The following is a 24,559-nucleotide window of genomic DNA, read 5'->3' on the forward strand; positions in this document are numbered from 1 at the left end:
TGAGATGTGTGATTGCATGATGATGTACTCATTTAGTTGTTGCTTTTTGCTTTTACTAATCTCTGTCATATTGGATTTATAAATGGAATGGAGTGACCTTTGAAACTGTGATGGAAATGAAGAGATAAACACAACTTGAAAGGACAAACCAATTAATATCAATGTGTTTGTTACACATACATGAGGAATTTTAATCCCTTGCTCTCTACAGTAAGTTTGTGATTCATTTGTTGGGTAAAGGAGCACATGTTTTGGTAGACACCGATTTTAATCTTATTTTTTTTTCTAAAATGTGTACTTTTATATGACAGCATTGTGTATATGGCACAATTAGGTTTTCTTTTTAGTGCATGAAAATTGGTACTGCCTTTGGAAGGTGTGACAGTATCCCTTTTTAATAAGAAAGCAGCTATGTATATACATATATTCAAACATATATGCATATAAGATATTCGTTTATATGCACATTGTATGCTTTTAAATGAATATTGTAATCCTAATTGTAGTAAATTCTTGAATAGACCCTTTTCTTGTAAATTTGGACTTATAACTAATCCTTTCCATTGTCCATAGAATAGATTTAGATTTTTTATAAAAATCCTGATGCAGGGATCACAAATAAAGTATGTAGTGTTTTAACCTGTTGACCTGTAATGTTAAAAAATATTGCTCAAAATCAATAAATATACTTGAGTATGCTTTTAAAATAAAATATGAGTAGCCATTTATACTTTCTTCTTACCTTGTACTTTGTCCTTTGCCTTTCCCATTTTTCTTTTTTTTACCTAATTGGGTTTATTTTCATTAAAAAAATCAAGTTCTGCTGTGGTGTGAATTTTAGAACACTTGTACATTCTATCCCCTTTAATAGCTTAATTATAGAATATAATCAATTTAATATACAGGTTTTGAAATATTGCCATTGATGCACAACAAGGAAAAAAAGTAATACAAGCTTGACATTTTAAAACACCAGCATTGAAAGACTTTCACTTCTAATTGATTTTTAAAAGAGTTCCCTAGAAATGTGAGCTCAGAAATGTTTATAACAGCTTTGGCAACATTCCAAAATGTTTACCACAAAGTGTAACTCAGCAGTTTCTGAGTTCTCTCATCAACTAAGAAAGATGTGTCCCATAATTGGCTTAATCTGTGTTGATATTGAACCCCCCCCATAGACGTTATGTTTTTAAAGACATAAATTCTCAAAATGATTACTTCACAATAAGAAGTGTTTTTACTTTCACCAGAGAGAAATCTTTATCAAGAAAGTTATGGATGATACCTTTTATATTTTTCTGAAATTATATATTTTCTTCCCCCCTCCTTTACAAAAATATATTGACCTTCAACACTGATAAATCTGACAAAAAGGTGATTTCTTTTTAGGTATGTTAATATTATAGCCCTCCTATGGTTGATTGTAGGTATAAAAAACTTCCTCAGACAGCTAAAAAAAATTAATGGATATGACATCCATTCTATTTTAACAAGCAAGCAGACCAAAATATGAGGAACATTGACCACAAGCAATTACTTTAAAAGGCTACTGCTAAGTATTTCAGGAAAAATGATTCTGTTGGCTAGTTGTTTGTCAGTTCCTGTACTTTTTTTATTGATTGCTTTTGAATATATAGCCCCATGATTGAAAATGTTGCTGGTAATATCTTCTCTTTATGGTGCCCACCCTACGTCCTGTGATTGATAAGAAATAAATTTACACACAATGGATATAAAGTTTATTTAGATCTCTACTTTCTGATAATAATTTTGTAGTGTGAAGTTTCTGTGAAACTTAGTCATAGAGTAGTCAGAACCTTTTTAACTCTTTTGCTCTTCCCGTTCTTTTATTATTGTGTGCGATTTTCTCAAGATGTGATTAAGCACAATAATGTGATATTTCAAAGTATGATGAGCCAGAATGCTTACTTATTTGTAAGCATTTCTTTTTGAGATGAAATCTGTACCATAATTGTACAACATCTATTTATTTCCCTAGGAATCTGGAATGATTGGTGGTTTGAAATTTCCACCTTATAAACTTATGCAATACAGGCAATATTACATTTAGTCAATAACCAGGACTTCTGATTAGATAAAAATCACTAGTGATGAGAAGTAAAGGTGGAAAAATAATGAATAAAAAAAGAAATTGATAGAAAAAATAGGTGAGGAAGTTGTCTAGTAGATAGTGCTACTTAATTTGTAGAAATAATTCATTGCCTAATAGAAGTTGCATCTGAGAAAAAGGTTTGCATGAAAATCTTGCCCCTCAATATCACAATTGCATCTGTTTTGCCTCCAAATTCCAGCTCTAAAACCATATTAGAAACAAACATTTAAATGTTATACTTTCTGGGGCGCCTGGGTGGCGCAGTCGGTTAAGCGTCCGACTTCAGCCAGGTCACGATCTCGCGCTCCGTGAGTTCGAGCCCCGCGTCGGGCTCTGGGCTGATGGCTCAGAGCCTGGAGCCTGTTTCCGATTCTGTGTCTCCCTCTCTCTCTGCCCCTCCCCCGTTCATGCTCTGTTTCTGTCCCAAAAATAAATAAACTTTGAAAAAAAAAAAAAAAAGAAAACTTAAATGTTATACTTTCTAAACATATATACATATATAAGATATATGCATATATGTTTGCCTCCTATTACACTATTGAGAGCCTAATGGCCTATTTTCCTGTGATTTAGGTTGAAAGAAAAGAAAACGAAACAAAATGAAAACCTTGAACACAATGCAGTTGAACATCATTTTCACTTTCTCACAACCATAGGTACTCTCTCAGTAAAGTCGTGTTTGACCCCAAATTCTAAGATTCACATATACTAATCTTCATGCCTCTGGCTTTCTACTGATATACCAGTTTCTTTTCTGTTAATCCTCAGACTTCCTCAAACTTGTGAGTACTCTTCAATATTTACTGCTGTCCTCCAAAGAAGTTTTGGTGGGGTTGTTGGTATGGAGGGAGAGAGAGAAAGAGGGAGGAAACAAGGAGGAGAACTTATAAGTGAAAACCGAGAAGCAGTACAACTTTGTGGTTCAGCGTTGAGTTGAGAACACGGAACCTGGTGCCTCACTGCTTGGGTGCAATGCATGGCTCTGTTCTTTACTACTACTCTTATGACATTTTTGTGTCAAACTCCGTCTGTGTCTCAGTTTCCTCATCTCTGTCATACATATAACAATTATAAATATTTCATCAGGTTCTTTGGAGATGATTTGGGTTAAATTCATTCGCAGAATACAACCTGACACCTTGTAAGCACTGTAAAAAATTTATTAAATAGAAAATAAAAATCAAATAATAAAATGTACACACACACGTGCACACACACATACACACTCACAAATATCTTCTAAGAAGTGAGCTTCTAGTATTCCCAACATTATTTGAAACTATATATATAATATTTTTCCCCTATATACTTTCAACATTCCTTACTTATCCAGAATCTTTACTAGTAGATTCTGATTTAATATTTATCCACAGGGTGTTTTATTGATGATTTGCTGCAGTGTGAGCCTAGTTTACGCTCAGGAAATAAGCTACCAGATTTAGATGCCATAGCTACACTTTTAAAAAGCATGTACACATAGCAAAAGAAAGAAGTTGTCAGTTATTTCATTGGCACATTTTTTTTAAAGAGATCGATAATCAGCCTGTAAACTTTTAATTGAAAAGTTTTGTCTCATGTTATCAGACAAATACGCACTCCAACTCTAAAAACTGACATTACTTTATTCAGTGCACATAAGACTTCCTTTAATTAGCCCTTAATAAGCTTGGTTTAACTGGGATTTATGGAAGAACAGTGGTCATTAACATTAGCCAGATTAAGACTGTGTTAATTACTATTGATAGATAAAATAACGTGCAAAAATGGTTTAAATTATTCCTATACTTATGAATTGAAAATAAGTTTGAAGCTTTTAAATGCAAGCTATATTTTGTTTATACTTTAAAATTGGATATTGACTTCTATGCATGTGGGCATAACAATAGGACTCGTGATTTCATGGTTTGAGTTTTACAGCTTCTTTAGATTTACCATGAATTAGAGGTAATCTTAAAACATCATTTTGGATAATTTCCCAAAGTTTATGTATGGAATTTTTTACATTTACTCTTATGATTTATGATATGCCAGTGTAGTTACAAATGAATATCTTAATTATACATGATCTTCAAAAGACATAGTTACTTCCTTTTTATAAACTGATAGATCCAAATGATTCCTTCTATCTTGAGAGAATTTTTATGATTATGGAAGTTTCATGTTAATGCTACCTTTTATTGTTTATTTCTACCCTTGTTATCTGTTTTTATATCATATTTGGGGTTAATGATAAATTTCGCTATTTTTCCCCTCCATGTATTAGTTATTGCACATTACATCAAGTGAAGGTATATCTCAGGATTCCTCAAGTAGTCTCTGTGCTACCTATTGTCACACCGATTTCCTTGAGATGGCTCTTGTAGAAAATATGCAATAGTTAATGTTATTCAGAGCAGATCTAACAACAGTGAGCTCTGGACTGATGGAACCAATGGAATTCATGTAGCTTTCATCCTTCAGAAAATTGTGCAATCCAATAATTAAATTTGATAGTGTTAATCTCCTCTCCTTGCTTCTGAATGATACAGTCCACCCCCTTCCACTTAAAGATCCAATACAAGACCTTTCGTATAGACTTTTTGTATGGTCCCAAGAAAAATGAATTATAAATAAATACAATCTCTTGCCCCAGCCTAGACTCTGACTCTGTCTTTCCCAAGCTCAGTAAATAGCAACCTTGTTTTGTTTTGTTTTAAACCCATATGCCCAATGTAGAACATTTAGAATCATACTTCATATGTATCTCTCCCCCTATCCTGCATCTCCTTTCATTTATAATAGATCACTATGTCTGTTTATGCCTCTTCTAAACCATGTGTAGGGTTCATAGTCCCCTCTCCATTGCATCCATTGTGGGAACCCAAGTTAGCACCTCCTACCTAATCCAGCCTGCCCGATCTCACTCTGTCTTTTAACTCCTCTCTCCTTATAACAGTTCCTGTGATGATTATAAAGCATAAATTCAATAATGGAATTTTCCTTTTAGAAAACCTTCAATGGCTTTTTATTATGCTTAGAAGAAAATTCAACTTCCTTAGCATGGTCTGGAAGACCCTGCACGAGAAGGAGTGTACTCTACCTCTGCTCTCAAAACCCTTATGAGTTCCTCTTCCCCTGATGCTCTCCTCACATTTCCTCAGTTCCCCAAATGCATTGCATACCTTTCTTCCCCTGGGTCTTCTTAAGTCTAAGCAGTGAGACTCTTTTCTTTTTGTTCCTGACTTTTCTAGCTCCTACTCGTCCGGCCTTCTGCCTAATGTCCTTGCCTGAATGTGAGATTTGTTAGCTGTCTTGTTCTCTCAACCCATTTTTACCATACCATGTTGTTCTTTCTGTAGTGCTTTGAATGATTTATAATCTCTATTTGCAAGTCTCTTTGCCTCATGACCATCCTCTTCCATGAGACCCTCAGGTTGCTGGGGCAGGGCCGGCTTAGCTGAGTGGACTGGCATGTGTTGTCACCATATGGTTGTTCAACAAATATTCCAGGAGGGAAATGGTGGGATTTGGGATCTAGAAGAAGCCTTGAGCTAGCATTTGGTACGCACACGTCTACCTTTCGGCAGCAGGTCGTGGTGCGCTGGACCTGGTTCACAAAAGTCAGTTGCCAAAGAATTTATAAGCTAATTGTTAAGAAATTCACTATTAAAATTAGATTATATGCATGGAGGAATAAATAAAAAAATCGTTGTAAGTACTCAAAACTTAAGAAATTTGTGAATGAATGTTTAATGAATGAGTGCTGTATTAGGCAAGAATGCCATACGTATCCATATCCATGTTACTCCTGGCTGTCTCTTTACTCATGGAATTCCTCTATACTCTTACCAATTAGAATATTGCCTTCATTTCAGAGATGAGTTCAAGCTGCCCTTTGTTCAATGCAGCATTCCAGGATTTTACTATGTAAAGTTTTTATTCTCATTTTCACATCTACTTTTTCTTTTCATTTAATCTGAGACATAAAATGTTAATATTGTTGGCATTTCCATTTTACAGATGAGTAAATTGAATCTCAGAGGACATAATTTCTTGCCTGACATTTTGTGACTTTTAAGGTGGTGTAACTGAAGGCGGGGCCCACTGTTTGGTCTGCTACTTTGGTGTTTATTTCAGGTTATTACAATAGGAAGAAGAAGGTTCATTCTTTAAAATAAAAATGTATTAAACGAGAAATCCAGGGAGTTGATCTCCAGCTTAATTTTACTAGTACCTATCCAAGTGAACTTGAAGACGTAAGGTAACCTTTATGTATCTTACTCTAAGGTTGGTGAATTGCAGGGCTTAGAATTAAAAGCTCTCGATGCATATAATTTTATGATTATATAATGTAATAGAACTTAAGTAGATGGTATCGAGTCATTCAAATCAACTTCCACATTTTGGAGAGGGGAGGTAGGATGTTACTATGGTGATTCAAGAACAGAATGTATTAAGGTATTTAGATTTCTGGGGACATCATTCATAGACTGTGGAGAATTTGAAAATAAAATTTGAGTTGGTACCCTGTCAACTTTATTATTTATCACTTTCCAGTTTTTTACCCTTGACCAACAAATTGACCTAAAAGATGTAACAACAAAAATATCTTTTGTGACTCTATATCCTTGTTTAATAACTATTTTTAAGTCATCCTCCTATGATTGACCCCCAAATAATATGCATTCTCTATATCTGAGCTGTTTATATGATATGTTCCTTGGATTATGCTATAAACCCTTTGTGGCAGGGACCTTGTCTTTTTATATGCTCTATAAACTACCATGCATACCTAGGGAATTTTATGAATAATAATAAAAAAGGAAGCCTAAAAAAAAAAAAGCTTTCATCAGCAGTGTTTTATTTTGCATGTGAATTTAGGGATGAATTCATGCTATTGTCCATATTTCTAGAGAAACAGCTGCTTATATTACAAAAGTTGACTATGAAGAAAACATGTAATATTAAATCTGAAAATTTACATTGCTGGTAAAGGAAAAATAAATGAAGCAATACAATTTGCTTTTTCCTGTCCGTTATAAAAATATTGCCAAGTCTGGCATGTGGTTCATAAAAACCAAACATTTTCTAACACAGCTGTGCATGAGGAAATGAAATACTGCAGGTATAAGAAACCACCTGTTTGCCAGAACAGGAGTTTCAAAAAAGATAAACAGCAGAATTTTATACGGGTCCCTGTTGAAGGTCTATTCTACTATTAATACTAAAACCTTAGCACTTGTTTTTCAAACAGGTGCTTTGCATGTGAATTGAAGGCTGAATAAGTCCACGGATGATTCACTAATAAACACCATTGGTTTTTCTATTCCATACCCAAGATGATATTGAATACAACTGTCAAAGATAATTTTGCAACCAATTCAGTTTTAAATGCCCCAAATTATAACAAACCACAAATTCTTGTTTACTCAAAATGCTCTCCTTTCTCTCCTTCATCTTAGTTGCAAAACTCTCATGAACTTGACAGTGTTCTCCCTTGATGAAGAGAAAGTCTGAAATATGCCATAAATCATACTGAGCTACCAGAGAAATTCAAATTTCTGTAAGCACAAGTACCGAGGGACCGCTTAGGCGCTGCCTGAGCCATAATGCAACATTCGCAACGAGATCGTTGCGTCATAATCTCATTCTGGCTGTGATTTGCTTTGTGTGGAGGGGCCTCAAATGTCAGAGAGAGAGAGAGAGAGAAGGAAGAGCTATTGTCAGGTTAGATTTCTCTCCTAGTTTACATTAGACAAGTGATCAGAGAAACATAATCTATCAAATATTTCAGAAATTAAAAACTTCCCTAAAGTTATATCTGCATAGGACCTTTCTTGATATGTGTCGTGCAGTATATTTAACACCAGAATTTCTAGAGACAGTTAAGAGAGCTTTTAATATATTTTTGCTTCTTGTTTACTAAGTGTTATTAAATAAGTGAACTATTCATACCATAACCGCCAAGCTTAATGAAGGTGCCTATTAAACAAACAAAACTTAAGAACATTTCTAATTAGTATAAAATATTCATCTGGAAAAATTCTTGCAAAATTGCCATTATAATAAAACTCTATGCCTCTGTGTTACAGCAATATATTGAATTTTTACAGTGCATGCGTATGCAAAAATACATACACACATGCGCGCACACACACACACGCACATATATATATATATGCTTCTGTGACTTACATGGATGGTGTCTCTTTAAGATTCAGGTTTGGTTGTGCTCGCTTCGGCAGCACATATACTAAGATTCAGGTTTGGCAACTAGGAGATGCTTTTTAGTTTGTTCTTATATACAATAGCATCTAATTACTAAAAACAACTTTTGCCACCTCTTTAATATCCGAATAAGGGATATAAGCTTGGCCTCGAATTGAAAGTACATGACCATCATTACTTTCATGTTTCGTATAGAAGAATTTTGCCTGACAAGAATATAACTTAGAATATGATTTTTATAAGCCTCCATAAAACATACAAGTATTTTTGCTTTGTTGTCTACTTCTCATGTCATATCAAAGTAGGTAGGTATTACCTTTTGATTATGCTTAGTGGTTAAAACAGTTTACAGAATCCTATTATTGTGTCCAAACTCTGTCTTTTTCAACTTGAAAATTCTAGAAAGACAATCATATCACCTGAAAATAAGAATACTTTTTTCTTTTCTATCCAGGTGGTTTTGCTTTTTATTTTTATTGTATATTTTGGTATCTCATCGGAGTGGATTGTCCAGACTTTGAAAACAAAGTTGAATATTGGTTTTCTGTCTTTAGATTTATAGAGAATGTGTTTCTTTTTTCTCTTTTGTGTATAATATTCTCTGAAGGTACCTGAAAGTATATTAATTATTATGAGAATTTTTTTCCTAACTTAAAATCAAGAATGGTTTTTCAGTAATATACCTTTTTTCACATTGTGTTTAGATAGTTGTGTTTGCTAGTACAATAGCTCTTATATATCTCTCTCAGCCTTTAATCTAGAATAAAGAAAAATGGTTCCTTGTTTATAGTGTGTATGCAGCACTAGGAAAATATTGACATATAGCAAAATGTAGATATCATTGTGATACACATATATTTTTATATACATATGTGTGTGTGCATGTATATAAATTAAGATAAATGCAATTATAACCTGCCGTGGTGACAAAGCAGGATCAGCTTTCTGGTCTAGGGCTAAGGATGATGCAGATTTTGTATTTCTATTTTTTAGTCTTTAGAGTTCCCATCCATGGACTGGGCACATAATAATATAATCCACTTCATATTATATATTCTGTCATATTATTAGTGGTTTAGAGTAAACTTTACTATAGGATTAATGTTGTTCAGTATCTCTGTTGTAAAACGTTACATGCTTTAAAGAAAGAATAATTACCTTTCGCTTTTCAAGGTTTAAAAGAGAACAAAAGAAAAAAACTCAATTCATTCTTCTTGTTGCCAAAACTCCATGTGGCTTAGAACTCGTTTCACATCTTCCTCAATTACACAGTATCTTCTTAAAGGCAGATACAGTTATATCTCCCAAACCTTTTTACCTTTATTTTCCCAAACTAGACCTGTATGTTCCATGACATGTATTCAGTAAATACGGGGTGGACTGTGCATCTAAAGTTTTGCAAAGTCTCCTGTTCTCTCATTGGCACAGATTACCAAATAATTATTATAGAAAAATAATAGTGAGAATGAATTTGGCATCCTCCGGCCCATGCATTTTCCTTTTGAAGTACCTCTATACTTTAGTCCTTATTGACTCTAGAATAATTTAGTTTTCAGTTAAGTGAACAGAAATATCACATTCCTCATCATTACTATTGACCTAATCAGAAACATTTTTTAAAGTGTATATTTTCATTGATTTATTGATATCTGAGGACTTGAGAATAAAACTTATTATTAAGAATGTTCCCAGCAGCCGTATGGTACTAAATACCATCTACGAGTCTAATTTGGAGTGAAAGTGTCACCTGGGAGGCCTCATGGTCTATCAAGTCCGAAGTTCTGAGTTTGAATCCTCATTCTGTAGTAGCGGTACTTTGTGTTCATAGCCAAGTCCACGTTTTCCATTTTCTCTCATGTAAGACGGCTATGGGAACATTTTGTAGATAGGTTTGATGAGTGAAATATTTTTAATGTGTGTGAAAGTCTTTTGAAACCGGTCTGTTTTATGTGGATGCCTCAGATGGCTGTGGATGCTATCATTATTCATGTGATTTGAATATACATACATGTTATCAACCAGTCCTATCGTTCAGGAAAAACATTTCCCTGATGTGTGTCTAAGACTGATTTGTCAGTGACTAAATTCTCAGTTCAGCTTTATCTCTTTATCTCTCTTGAGGATAAATTCACAATATATACGTCTTACCCCATAAAATCAACTGTTATTACAAATATACTGAAGTTATTTCTAACTCATAATACAGATTTTGTCCATGAATTTGAAAATTATGGCAGACTGGCATGATGATGAGTTAATACTCGTCTCTTTATAGTTTTGGGCATCACAGTCTTATAAAATGAGGGGGGAAATACAATAATTTTCAAATTTTCTCATTTAAAAATTCTTTGTTTTTATTTGACCCCTGTTCCTTTGAAAATGGTACACCTGACATGCTTCCTGAATTTTGTCGATATCTTGCATTTTATTGTGTTTTAAATACTCTTCATAAGGCACCAGCCATGTAACAGGAATATGTATATTATTGCTGATGAAAACTTTTGTATATACTTAGCAAAACAAGTTTATCATAACCTACTAGTTACTTTTATCCAGAGTTTTTGTTTTCTTAGAATTAAAACACCAAGAACCACACTTCTAAGTCAAACCCTATTCATATTTGATGATAATTGAAGTTTAAACCTGGCATTTAAAGTCAAACATATTTTAGTGCGATATTTTTAACAATCTTTTTTCTAAGTAACAGTGGTATCAGAAATGCATTTATTTGAGGCATTTAGAGAAACTATTTTAGAATTACATGGGTTAGTAACTTTACAACCTAACTCTCTTAATATTAAGATCATAGCATATAAGGTATAACATTTTATACAAAATAATAATGAGCCCACACAATTGAATTTAAAGTGGAAATTTTTAATATGAAATGGAAGACATGCAGTGTAAGGATTAAATTATCATATTGTGAAAAAGTTATGCAGCTGAACACTGTGTTTTTATGGGTATAAAGTACAGTCTGAATAAATCTATGAAAAGCTTTTTTTAAGTGCAATTATTTGTTATAATGTGTAATTTTTCCTGCCCTTATGTTTATTTTAATTTTAATATGAAAGAAATGATCATCCTATTTTCTTTGAAAGTGGTATAAAGGTAAAACCACAAACCTCTTGAAAGAATTCCTTTGTTCCCAATCACACGAATGTTGTTGGAACAAAATTTTGCCACCTGCCAGAGCTTTAAAAATTAAATCAAAAGGCTCACTGCTTCAAAATACTCAAACCGAAGGTAGGCTTCTAGATGAAAATGTAATGACTAGATCATTCTCATCATACACTTATTATTGTGCAACAGGAATGATGGATCTTTTGCTACCTTTCACTAGAGAATAATTCATAAATGAAAATGAAAAATATTTAAATTATGAATAATTATTCTTTGGTCCTACCTGAAAAATAGAATCGGGCTCTGAAATTGGGGGTGTCTCACTATGATGGTATTAAAACTTCCAAAAAGAAAAAGAGAGGAAAAAAGGTGAAGGATTTCTAACACTAGTTAAAACAATTCAGTGTTGGCATGCTTCATTAACTGTTTGCATACAAGACAAAAGTGCTTTCTGATGAAGTGGAAAACCAACTTGGGACCAATTTTCCACAACATAAATTCAACACTCATTCTACCTCTTGATACCTTTGTATTCAAACTACCAAGACGGTTTTTCATATCTGTCATATCCGTAATCATTTTCACGCTCCTATTTTGAATTCTCCAATCCTTGAAAATATTTACATTGTAGATTCTTTATTTCCTGAGAATAAACTCAAGATTAGAATTTACTGGTTTTTTTTAAATAAATGTGAATTAATTACATTGGCAGCTATCGATTCTTACCATGTAAGAAACATGATAGAACAGTTTTTAAATGGACGGCTTAAGTAAAATCTTGGTTACACTCAGTTTTATTCTCTCTCTCTCTCTCTCTCTGTCGCGCTGTATATATGCATATACGTAAGTGTCATAAGGCCTGTGATGTATTAAGCATCACTTCAAGTGTAGTCATCCTATACAATATCATGTACACCAACAGGAGAAGAGTTAGCACCTCTGTGAACTAGCAAAGGAATGAGTGCTAAGTTAGAGGAACACCATTATTGATCATTCTGTCACAGTAATGCGGCTTCAGCGACAGGTGTGTCACTTCCGCCAGACCAACAGAGAATAGCTACAAAGTGCTACCAAACACAGTGAGGTCTTCCACAGTCCCTACAGAGTAGAAGTTATTGTTTGCTTTGGTACATTGTATCTCGTCTTCATCAGCAATGTTCGGCGATCACTTTTGCTTATACAGAGTGAAGATCTGGGAGACAGTGTCTGTCTTCACTTCTCCCCTTCTCCATACTCATTGTTAGACTGCATGAGGAAGAAAGGGGACATTGCAGTCGTTTCGTTATTAGCAGAAGTATAACTCAGTTAGTTGATGAGCAGGGAGAATCACATCTTAATATTTCATGTCCTATAAATCTCTCTGTTAAAATACTGTGAGCCAGCTTTTTTGTGGGAAAAATTTCTCTGGTAAAGCCTTAAAATGTTTACAGGAATTTATATTTTTATTGTGTGGGAAGAAATCAGTTTCTAAATATTTACACTATGAAACATTATTTTATGACTTTTAATATAGTCAATAGCTATATTATTTAAAATTCATTTCATGTCATGTTCACACTAAACCAAATGTTTTAAATCCTTGAAGTTTAAAATATTTCTAATTATGGGGCGCCTGGGTGGCTCGTCAGTTAAGCGTCGACTTTGGCTCAGGTCATGATCTCACAGTCTGTGGGTTCCAGCCCCGCATCAGGCTCTGTGCTGACAGCTCAGAGCCTGGAGCCTGCTTCCGATTCTGTGTCTCCCTCTCTCTCTGGCCCTCCCCTGCTCATGTTCTGTCTCTCTCTGCCGCAAAAATAAATAAAAACATTAAAAAAATAAAAAAAATATTTCTAATTAATGATCTTGTGATTTCAGAAGAGAAATTAGTCATACTATTTCCTTTGGTATTAAAAATAAAATCCTGTTGTTTAAAGAATGGACATCCTATTACATTAAAATCATATATGATTCAAGTGAGGGACTATATCCCTGGTACAAAGAATATGTGGAAGAAGTAGAAGTTCTGTATTTTAAAAATATGGTTATTGATTCAGTGAACTAAATATATTAAACATGTAAAATATTAGATCCTTTTAATATACAGGAATAGAGATCTATGGATTTTTTTCTGAGACGTTCCATGTAAATCAGGAGTCTTATCTAATCAAGTCTTAAATCAATCCACTACTTAGGAAACACTTCAATATAATGCATTTTATTAAAGTAAGCTACATCTACAGTGGTTCTGGAATTAAAGCCATTTTGCATAAATACTGCTTCATATATGTGTATGTTTATAGACTACTTTGCCAATGGGAGAAAAAAATGAAATGAGATCAAAGGAAGTATTTCTGTTTATTATTTTGATTAAAATGCTAGTGGGCCAAGTATCTCCTTTGAAAGCCCCTTTGTTTTGACTTATTAGCAGGATATGATGCTAGAGATGATAAGACAGTGCCTTTGATGTAGGAGGGGCCAAAGAGTGAATAGCTCCATTACCATTTGGCACCTGGGTTCTTTAAAGTATGGAGTTTACCCTCATAATCTACTGGTTGAGATGGTTTCTATTTAGATACCAAGGACAAGCTGGGACAAAATATGTTTTCATTTTTCTGTTTCAGTTCTATCACCTTGATTAGTCTTAATTCCTAAAAGGGCCCCAGTTATTGGGAAGTATAAAGCCAGAATCCCTGCGCTTGGATAGTTTACTTTTCAAAACTAATTTTTAATAGTTTGGCCTCATGAGAAATTGTTCATTCTTCTCAGCACGTGGATGACAAATTTGATAGCGTTACGGTTTAAAAAAATTTTTTTTTAATGTTCGTTTATTATTGAAAGAGAGAGAGCGTAAGCAGGGTAGGAGCAAAGGGTGAGGGAGGCACAGAATATGAAGCAGGCTCCAGGCTCTGAGTTGTCAGCCCAGAGCCTGACGTGGGGCTCGAACTCACAAACCGCGAGATCATGACCTGAGCCGCAGTTGGACGCCCAACCAACTGAGCCACCCAGGTGCCCCAATAGTGTTGCAGTTTATATTCCATCTGTAATGGTTCCGTTTGGCCTCTTGAACATCCACTGTTTAAGATCCACTGTGGGAAGTTGAAGGATTTACCCTGTTTCATCTTTTAGAATATTTAGTTCATTTTTAACTTAATCTTTTGTGTCTTGATTCATTATTTTTATGGTAACTGTGCATTCAGGGTTTTAAGTACTTTTTGAAATATAGGATTAATGAAAAATTAACAAGTTGGAAAACAAGATTCAAAAACGTCAATAATCACTGAAGATTGTTAAATTACTTGAAGTCCTTTTATATTGCATTTTACTATTTATTGAATATGGTAACATTAAATTTCATAAGTAGAGTTTTAAAAATATATTTATTATGTCAGATAATTTTTGTGAATGTATCATATCAATGCCCTCGTATCTGACATAATGGCTTAAACTGGGAGAGACTAAGTAGACATATTGTCTCAACAATTTTATTCAGCATTGATAGAAATATCAACATTTTCAGACTTCACATTCTTTTGAAAATACAAATAGACTTTTTTTCGTAATAAATAATCACTTGTAATGTTCATAATTTTATCCACATTAGGCATTATATGTATATGTAATATACATATAATGTACATAATGTGTATATATATATATAATATTACATATGTCACACATATATGACATGTAAATTAGTTTAATTATAACATAATTTTTGGACTAATGTAATATTTTCAACATACAAATATATATTTCTCTCAGTAAGTAATTGGTTACGATATTAGTTGTTAGAACATTTATCCTACTTATAACTGGCCAACATACAATGTTTCAAAAGTCGTCATTTGTACAAACTGACACTATTTTATTTTAGACTTTGCATATAATAAAGAAAAGTGAACACGTCATACACTTCTTAATTCGATGGAATTCTTTAGCGTGACAATCACAGCTTTGCAGAGAGGTGCTTTATTTTCCTAAAATAAACACTGAAAGCAGTGCCCAGCCCAGCCACTCAATGCACACATTTAACACTCACCAGGAGGCAGGTTTGGTGTGCTGAGCCCACTAAGTTTTAGATCTCAGAAGGGGCTTTACACCCTGTGGTGTAGGCACACTTCTTTCAGCAGAAAGCATGTCATTAAAATACTGCCCTCTTGCAGTGGCTTCAAACTAGTGTAGCTGGAATTGTTTTTAGTCACTACACAGCATGATAAGCATTTTGCTATTTTCCTGAAGTAATTTACTATTTGTATACAGGTCACAATGAGGGAAATCAGTTTCTTCATGACAAGCAATATTGACTTAAATCCAATATGTTCAAAATCATTTTCCACTTTTGCGAAAGAAAGAAAGAAAGAAAGAAAGAAAGAAAGAAAGAAAGGGAAGCAACCATTGAGCCATGATCCACATATATACAAGACAAAGATGAAACTGAATCATAGATGGAAATATGTTAAGCAAAGAGAAATTTATCTTAACTTTCGTCCATCAATACCCACTTAGATAATTTAAACGATTCACTGTGAATGAAAAGAAAACATAGAATACAATATGTTTTATTGGTTAACTTAAAAAATATTAAAGCTGCTTATTTTGGCATCATGGAAACACATTCTCAATGAAAACATTGTGCCTTGTATTATTAACTCACAGCATATGATCTCCATTTCTGCCTCCCTAGATTTCTACCCCCCTGGGATAGAAACAATGTGGACTCACACATTTATTATATTAATTAGAAATCACTACCTAATATAATTATTCTGGCAAGCACATGGTGAGTACTGAAAATATTATTGACAGAATTTCTCCATTTAACTCTGGTGTTAAAAAGATTTGCATGTCTAAAACTGCCTTGATTAGATATTGTTTTTGACGACTCTGCTCAGTGTTTTACTATATGCACATTAAGCATGAGGACTTTTAGCACGTCTGAAGTAACATCTGCTCTGTCTTTTTGTTGCTGGGTTCATGGTATAATTAGCTCTATATTTCACCAAATACAATTTTGCTCCCATGGCGGACAAAGCAGCATGAAGAAAACATAAATAATTGCAGATTAGAGAAACAGAAGGCAAAGTGGGTGTAGATGGCTTTGATAAAAAAGGGTTAAGGAGAATAGAAGGTCAGCTCATTATTAAGAAAAAAAAGGAGGCAGTTAAAATTAGATATGGTCTTTGTAATTAAAGAAAACACACACAGATTTTTATTTTAACAGTTTCCTATTTGGCCAGATAGTTTAGTGACTTGCAATGGTATAGTTTGTTTTGTATTTATTTAGAAAACATTTTAAGAAATATTCATGTTTGGATACACACACACACACACACAATTTAATTATTAGAGGAAATGTTGAAATGATAGAGGTTTTGTGTTAATTTTCCCAGTGTGTAAAACACTCTTTTAAAAAAGATAATACCACCTTTACAGAATCAAGTTACTCACTGTAGCCAGCTTGTCAGGTTTTTATAGCCTGAGAGTCCAATTTCACTGTGCCTCCAAACAACCATTAGTCAATATATTTGCATAAGCCAGTAGTATCCCCTTCATATTAGATTCATGTTAAATTTGGGACTCTTCGCTCTATTAAATATCTGGCTAAGTGTGTGTCATTGTTTAGCATTACACAAATTATGTACAAGAATATTAAATACATACACAAAATATGTAAAAGAGCTAATGTTGAAGTAGTGTATTTTGGCAACTGACAACATAGTTTGTTGTGTAGTTTTTAAAAATATGCTGTCTGATAAGTGATTACATTAGCTTCATAGATGTGAAATGTGATTTTCCACAGCTTTCACTTTTTGACTACAAACCATGAAATATCCCGAAGTGGTAACAGAGGACTAACTTGGCACTTACTTTATTTGTATCAGAAAAAAGTCCTCAAAAGTCTTGAAAACAAAGTAAGGATCTTTTTTGTTTGTTTGTTTAGGAAGAAAAAAAGACGGATAAAGGAAATTCTGATCTTAGAGGTATTCATCCAATAGCATAAAATGGGTGAAAGTATCAAAACATACTTCCTATTTCATTCTATATCTGAAGCATAAAACTCACATATCAACTCAATTACTACACAAACACAGAAAAATAAAATCCAGAAAGCAAATCCAAGTGATAAATTACTGTATAGTTCTCTGTTGAAGGACAATTTAAAAGGTAACTATGCAATGCGGCATAAATAATTCAAAAATAATATATTCTTCTCACAATTATTTTTCCTGTTGAAGAAAGACAAAATATTTCTGTACTGTAAGAATATTTTTTTCACATAGATAGCTGGCTTAACTGTATTAATCACTTTAATAGTGCCTGGGAGATTTTACCACCTCTCCACGGACGCCAGAAATTCTTATCCAGCTTGCCTCAGGCTAGCAAAAAGTTGCCCAGGGTCAGGGCCGTATGTAAATAAACCATTTCCAGAAGAAACGTGCCACAAAATAACATGATGTTATTCGTCTACTAATTCTCTGAATTTTATTGGGTTAATAGAGGGTACAAGGTAAATCCTACCTTGGCACATACACGATTATTTAAATTGTACTTTTCCTGGAATCATGGACAAAAGGGACTAATATATAGTTTAGCTAGGTTAGAGCTTTTTAATTCTAATTGCACAGTAGAATCTTCCAAGTAGGTTTGGTGTTTTAAAGTTTTTTATTTAAATTCCAGTTAACACACAGTTTAACTGTAGTTTCAGGTGCACAATATAGTGATTCAATGCTTCCATACATCCTCTGGTGCTCATCACAAGTGCACTCTTAATCCCCATCAGCTATTTTACCTGTTCCGTCTCATCTCCCCTATGGTAACCATCACTTTGTTCTCTATAGTTAACAATCTATTTCTTGGTTTGCCTCCTTCTCTTTTTTTCCCCTCGCTCGTTTGTGTTGTTTCATAAATTTCACACGTGAGTGAAATTATATGGTATTTGTCTTCTCTGATGAACTTATTTTGCTTAGCATAATACTCTCTAGTTACATCCACGCCATTGGAAATGACAAGATTTCATTTTTTTTATGGCTGAGTAATAGTCCATTTATACATACACCACATCTTTATCCATTCATCAGCTGATGGACACTGTTGGGCTGTTTCTATAATCTGGCTATTGTAGATAATATTGCTATAAACATAGAAATACATGTATCCCTTTGAATATGTATTTTTGTATCCTTTGGGTAAATACCTAGTAGTGCAGTTGCTGGATTGCAGGGTAGTTCTATTTTTAACTTTTTGAGGAACCTCCATACTGTTTTCCAGAGTGGATGTACCAGTTTGCATTCCCACCAACAGAGCAAGAGGGTTTCCCTTTCTTGGCATCCTTGCCAACACCTGTTGTTTCTTGTGTTATTGATTTTAACCATTCTGATAGATGTGAGGTGGTATCTCATTGTAGTTTTGATATGCATTCCCCTGATGATCAGTGATGTTGAGCATCTTTTCATGAGTCTCTTGGCCATCTGTATACCTTCTTTGGAAAAATGTCTATTCAGGTCTTTGCCCACTTTATTTATTTTTAAATTTTTTTAATGTTTATTTATTTTTGAGAAAAAAAGAGAGAGAGACAGAGCGCAGGCAGGAGAGGAACAGAGAAAGAGAGGGAGACAGAAAATCTGAAGCAGGCTCCAGGCTCTGAGCTGCCCAATGTGGGGCTCGAACTCACGAACGTGAGATAATGACAGGAGCCGAAGTTGGACACTTAACCAACTGAGCCACCCAGGTGCCCCTTTGCCCATTTTATAACTGGATTATTTGTTTTGGGGGTGTTGAATTTTATAAGTTCTTTATATATTTTGGATACAAACCCTTTATCAGATATGTCATTTTCAAATATCTTCTCCCATTCCATAGGTTGCCTTTTAGTTTTGTTGATTATTTCCTTAGCTGTGTAGAAGCTTTTTATCTTGGTGAGGTCCCAAGACACAACAGCAGACCATACACAACACATACCAGAGACACTCACTAAAGCACCAGCTTCTGAGTGCTCGTGGACCTCTTCTTAAAGCCATTACTTTCAGGAGCAGGAGACATAACTGGCTTTTCAGCAGATAGGAGAAGGCAGGGAGCTATAAAACACACACACACACACACACACACACACACACACACACACACACACACAAAACAACCCTTAGATTTATTCCTAACCAACACAATCATAATCTCTAAGAGTAGGATCTGTGTATTGGTATTTTTTTTAAAGTTCCAAGGGATGCCAATGAAAACTTCATTTTGAGAACACAGAATTCTAGTCTAATTCCCTTTTCTCGATTTGAGTCTCCTTTACATGTTTTTGTCAATATAAACTTGAAAACCACTAGTTATTTCACATCCATTACACAATTCCGTCTGTGGAAAACTTGGTTAAAAAATATTTGTGTGAATTATACACAATGACCACTCAGAATGTGAAGTACTTAAGGTATTTGAGGAAAACTAGAGTGGATCCCTCATTTTTATTCTCTTTTCCTTGCTTTTTTTCTATATATCATGGGTTTCTTGGATCATCATTTTATGGCTTACATTTTTAAATGCAGACAAAATAAAATCACATGGAGAGGCTGATTATGGATATACTTATTAAACCAAGTATATCTGCCTATGTCTCAAGGTTTGGACATATATCATATATATGGATATATATCACATATATCATGGATATACTTATTAAACCAAGTATATCTGCCTATGTCTCAAGGTTTGGACATATATAGTTTGAAAAACTGGAAAAACTTGTTAGTTGAATTAGCTCATGTGGATGTTATTTGTGAATGAATATCTTTTGCATATGCTTTGCAATATTTTCAAGAAAGGACCTAAGGTTCTGAAAGTTGTTTTGACTTGGTCAAGCTAGTGCCTAGAAGGATCTGAATCCACTCATTTTGATTTCAAAAATCTAAGTTTTTTCTATAACCTCAGTGTCTTTCTCACTGGGCATGGTGATCAAGCATATCTGAATCTTTTAGTTGTATTATACTTGGAGACAAATACACAAACAACCATTATTTCCCTTTCTGGGAAATTCAAATAAAAAATTAAAATATTGAGATATTGGTATATGATATTTGGCCGTGCTCCTTCATGCCAGTGATGATGATTTGACACCAAGAATGGAAATTATAGTAAACGTCTTGTTCTGCTTTTTCACCTCAGATATTTTATATATTTATTATTCCAAACACATTCTCCCATTGGATCTCAATCCTCTACTTTTCCTGAGGTGTAAATGAGTTTGTGTGTATAAAGAATTAATACAAAAAGGCTGAAAGTTGTTTTTGTTATACACGCAAAGGAAATGTTTAATAGTAGCATAATTACTATGGAATTCACGAGAATGTAGCTGTCTCCATGTTAATAAAGTTACTGATTCAAAAGAATCTAAATATAGAAAGTAAGAAGTCAAATCTAAATATAGAAAGTAAGAAGTCCATGTTAATAAAGTTACTGATTCAAAAGAATCTAAATATAGAAAGTAAGAAGTCATATTTTGGGGGGAGTTGAAATCACTTTTATTTCCATGCACACATAAGAATACACACTTGGAGAGACAGGTCTTAATTTCTCTTTCCTGCACTACCTTTCCAACTCAAACACATAAGGCTTTGCCAAATTCTCTTTTCAGTTAAACTCTGAGGACGGTACATGAGTAGATGGGGCACAAAAGTTCTCTTCTGTTGCTTCTGCTCAGAACCGGGGAGAAGGTGTCCTTTTTCCACCCCTGAAAGCCCAGGAATTGTTTAACAGTATTTTTGCCATTCGGGTTGCATAGTTCATAAATCTCTTTAATGCCCAAATTACATTACATTTAATGAAATTTTACTCCTAATTCATTTGATTTAGCTACTTGCTTGCCTCTAATTTGTGGGTCAGAGAATTTCAGCAATTTTGTCTGAAGTGGTATTGGATTGTTTTAAATATGTGAATACTGAAGTTCTGTCATCCTGTTAAAACTCATTTTTGAAATGAAAGCTCATGTCTCTTTATATCATCAGCATGAAGCTTGAAATTAAAACAATATTTTCAGGTTTTGACTTCTTTTATCTTTTGGATTTTAGCAATAGAGTTTTGGGTTTCAGGAAAGTACTTTGTTTTGAGCTATATCCTGGTATAAATAAGAGAGATCTCCAAATACTAGTAAGGAGAACTCTGAGACTAAGACACTTAAAAAGGATGAGTGTCACCCTGATTTGAGGATGAATAATTTATGAGAATAACCAGAGGTAACTTTGTACTAAGATTATTTTCTTTTACAAATGTGGAAAATTAGCAAATTTCTGGCGCTCGAGAGTGTGGCTCCCACATAATTTTCATTACTGCTGCAGGAGATTCTCTGTTGAGTTGGAAGTAGAGCTATGAAAATAGGTTTTCTGCTTTAACTATATGGTGAAGATAGTTCAAGTTGAAACAGGGCTGCAAATGCAATTTCCTAAGTACATAGTGGTTTAAATAGGCTTTCGAGATTGGTATCTCAATCAGAACCTAATTGAATATGATTTTAGGAGGAAATTTATGATGTAAACCATTTATAAATAGTTATTTCCATACAGCTTTCACAACACAAAAAAACAATTCCTAGAGTAGATGAGTAAACATTAATAAATTTTAAGTAGAAAAAGTTACCAAAGTGGTTATATCATGATTCCAGGTTTAGGTCTTTCCAAGTCCCCAGTGACTATGGTACAATGAAACCTAATTTCAGTTAGCGCCTATTAATAGAAGCTGTTTAACTAACTTTATTTCTATCCTCCACTTTCAACAAAACAATTCTACTCCTGTTAATAATAGTGCCTACAATTTACTGGGCACTTACTATATGCATGGACAAGCCAGTGTGCTTTACATGTGTGAAGGCATTCCATATAACAATGCAATAAGGAGGCAGGGACAATGATGTTTATCTCCTGATTTAGGAGGAAACTGGGACAAACAAATTCCCTAAGATCATGCACTTTGACATGGCTGAACTAGGATCTGAATCCTGTTGAGATGCCAAAGTCTGTAGCCCAAACCACAGGGTGAACTGTTAAGAGCCTGGCAGTGAAATCACAATGAAAGAGGTGAAGTGATGCTGGTAGAGGGCTTTTCCAATGCTTTTTGTCTTTACTGAGAAAATTATGCATATTTAAACCCATGGGCCAAATAGTAGGTTGTCACACATTAGCATACAAACACATATGGTTTCTTTTCATAAAAGAAAATAACACCTCAAACAAGTGCAGTAGATTTTAGGTTAGAAGGACCCTCAATTAATGCTAACTCACAAAAATGATACCTTACTATACTAATTTGAGGAGTAAACCAATAAATAAATTTGAGATGGCTGGTTTATTTGAGTGGCATTTTCTTTAAGCTTGATTTAGATTTAATTTTAAATCTTCTGGAATTGAGAATGAATATTACATTTAAATGCAATGTGTTGGACTCTCCTTTTATGCCCCACTCTCAGTCCCCCAACTTTTCCTTAAAAGCACTGGCTGTAAGTATTTGCCCCAAAAAGCCGTGTGTGTGTGCCCCAAAAAGTATGTGCCCCAAAAAGCATGCACACTTCTATAAATTCAAACTTGCTGTTGTTGCCTCTGCCAAAAATGTCATTTTCCTTCATTAATCTACATTTCCAATGTTTCCTTTTCTATGCAGACCTTCCCCACTTGAGTGAGCATGCACTTGACCTACAGTGCTTTGTTCATATCTGTAACCTAGTAAATGGAGATGCGTCTCTAATACAATATAATGAGATAATTTAATTCTCTGAGCTTTTCCATGCCATTGTCTTTATTTTTATAAAACAGTAAATAGTTTTCCTTATTTCATCTTTGTATGCTTTCTAAAAGTCACATATATTTCTAGTACGATTATAACAACCGCAGTGCCATATACATGAATACAGTGCATATAAGCCCTACATTTCCACTTTGCTTCCCAAATCCTCAAAATGTATAAACACCAAAATATCTTTTTCCTTTCTTGGTCATCTGTGAACACCTCAAGGGCAGACCGAATCCCTTCTGTAGTCCCCAGTAGTATTTGGAGCACTGAATCCCATTCAGTGGCTGCTCAGTAAATGAATTAAATTAATAAATGAGTTAGTGAGAATCCTGAAAATACAGAAATATTAATTAAACTGTTTTATACTTTTAAGATAGGCTGTTTCCAATGAAAATGTAAACAACAAGGTATGAAGGAAGTGTGTATTTTGAGACCATCCACTCATTAGTCATTTGGTTACTCTGTTAAAGGAAACATATTTCAGGGTCAGTATGTCTTCCCATGGACTCTACTTCTCAAACTTGTAATATGAACAGGAGCTCAGTTTTGGACATCTCAAATTTAAAGTCTCTAACTGATGATCTTATTCCAAACCTACTCATTCTTCAGTCTTCTCATCTCTATTATTAGTAACTCCCATTTCACACTTCCTTGCTCATGCCCCGGACCTTCAGCCCTTGCCAGCTGTTCCCTCTCTTCTACCTGCATCTGATGTGTCCACAGATACACCCACCTCTAACCCCTTTATCACCCAGCACCTGGATCATTGTGAAGGTGTTCTAACTTGATTTCTTGCTTCCTGCCTACTCCCTTACAGCTGTCAAGGTGGTCCAGTGAGCACCTATCTCAGACCAGATCGATCCTCTGTGTATACCATCCCAATTCTTCCTATGTCATGTAGAGTAAAATAATAAAAGATCTTTTGATAATTTATAATCCTGCGTGATGGGGTCCTGGCTTCTCCGCTCTGACTGCCTTCCCTCCCGTGCTCACTTTCACTCACTTGTCCTTAGCCGCTCTGGCCCTCTTGCTATTTCTGAGATGTTGCAGGAACACTTCTGCCTCAGGATCTTTGCATTGCTCTTCCCTCTTCTTGGAATCCTCTTCTTCTGGAGATCCATAGATCTTGTTTTCTTATCTCCTTCAAATGTTACCTTCTTTTTAAGGCTTTGACCAACAACCCGATTTTAAATTGCACCGTACCCCCTCAACATATAAATACTTCCTAACCTCTTTCCTGCTTTGTTTTTCTCCATGGCACGTATCACAATCTGATGTATCATGGAATTTATTGAGCATATAATTATTAGGTTGTCAGCCCCCTAGGGCCTGGGACTTTGTTGCCCAATTTGCTCATTGCTA

The 24,559-nt window shown here is 34.4% G+C and overlaps 1 protein-coding gene and 1 long non-coding RNA gene across 3 annotated transcripts in view; both read left to right on the forward strand.

Annotated features, from left to right (window-relative positions):
* Positions 1-24,559, forward strand: part of DACH1 (dachshund family transcription factor 1) — a 436,159-nt gene that overhangs the window by 253,217 nt on the left and 158,383 nt on the right. The window lies entirely within an intron of this gene.
* On the forward strand, positions 20,102-23,626 carry LOC147584708 (uncharacterized). Its single transcript, XR_015252658.1, has 2 exons — positions 20,102-20,773; positions 20,855-23,626. It is a non-coding gene; the product is annotated as an uncharacterized LOC147584708 (long non-coding RNA).

The sequence above is a fragment of the Puma concolor genome, chromosome A1 (genome assembly GCF_028749965.1).
Source record: "Puma concolor isolate L17-30 chromosome A1, mPumCon1.1.hap2, whole genome shotgun sequence".
Taxonomy (NCBI): Eukaryota; Metazoa; Chordata; class Mammalia; order Carnivora; family Felidae; genus Puma; species Puma concolor.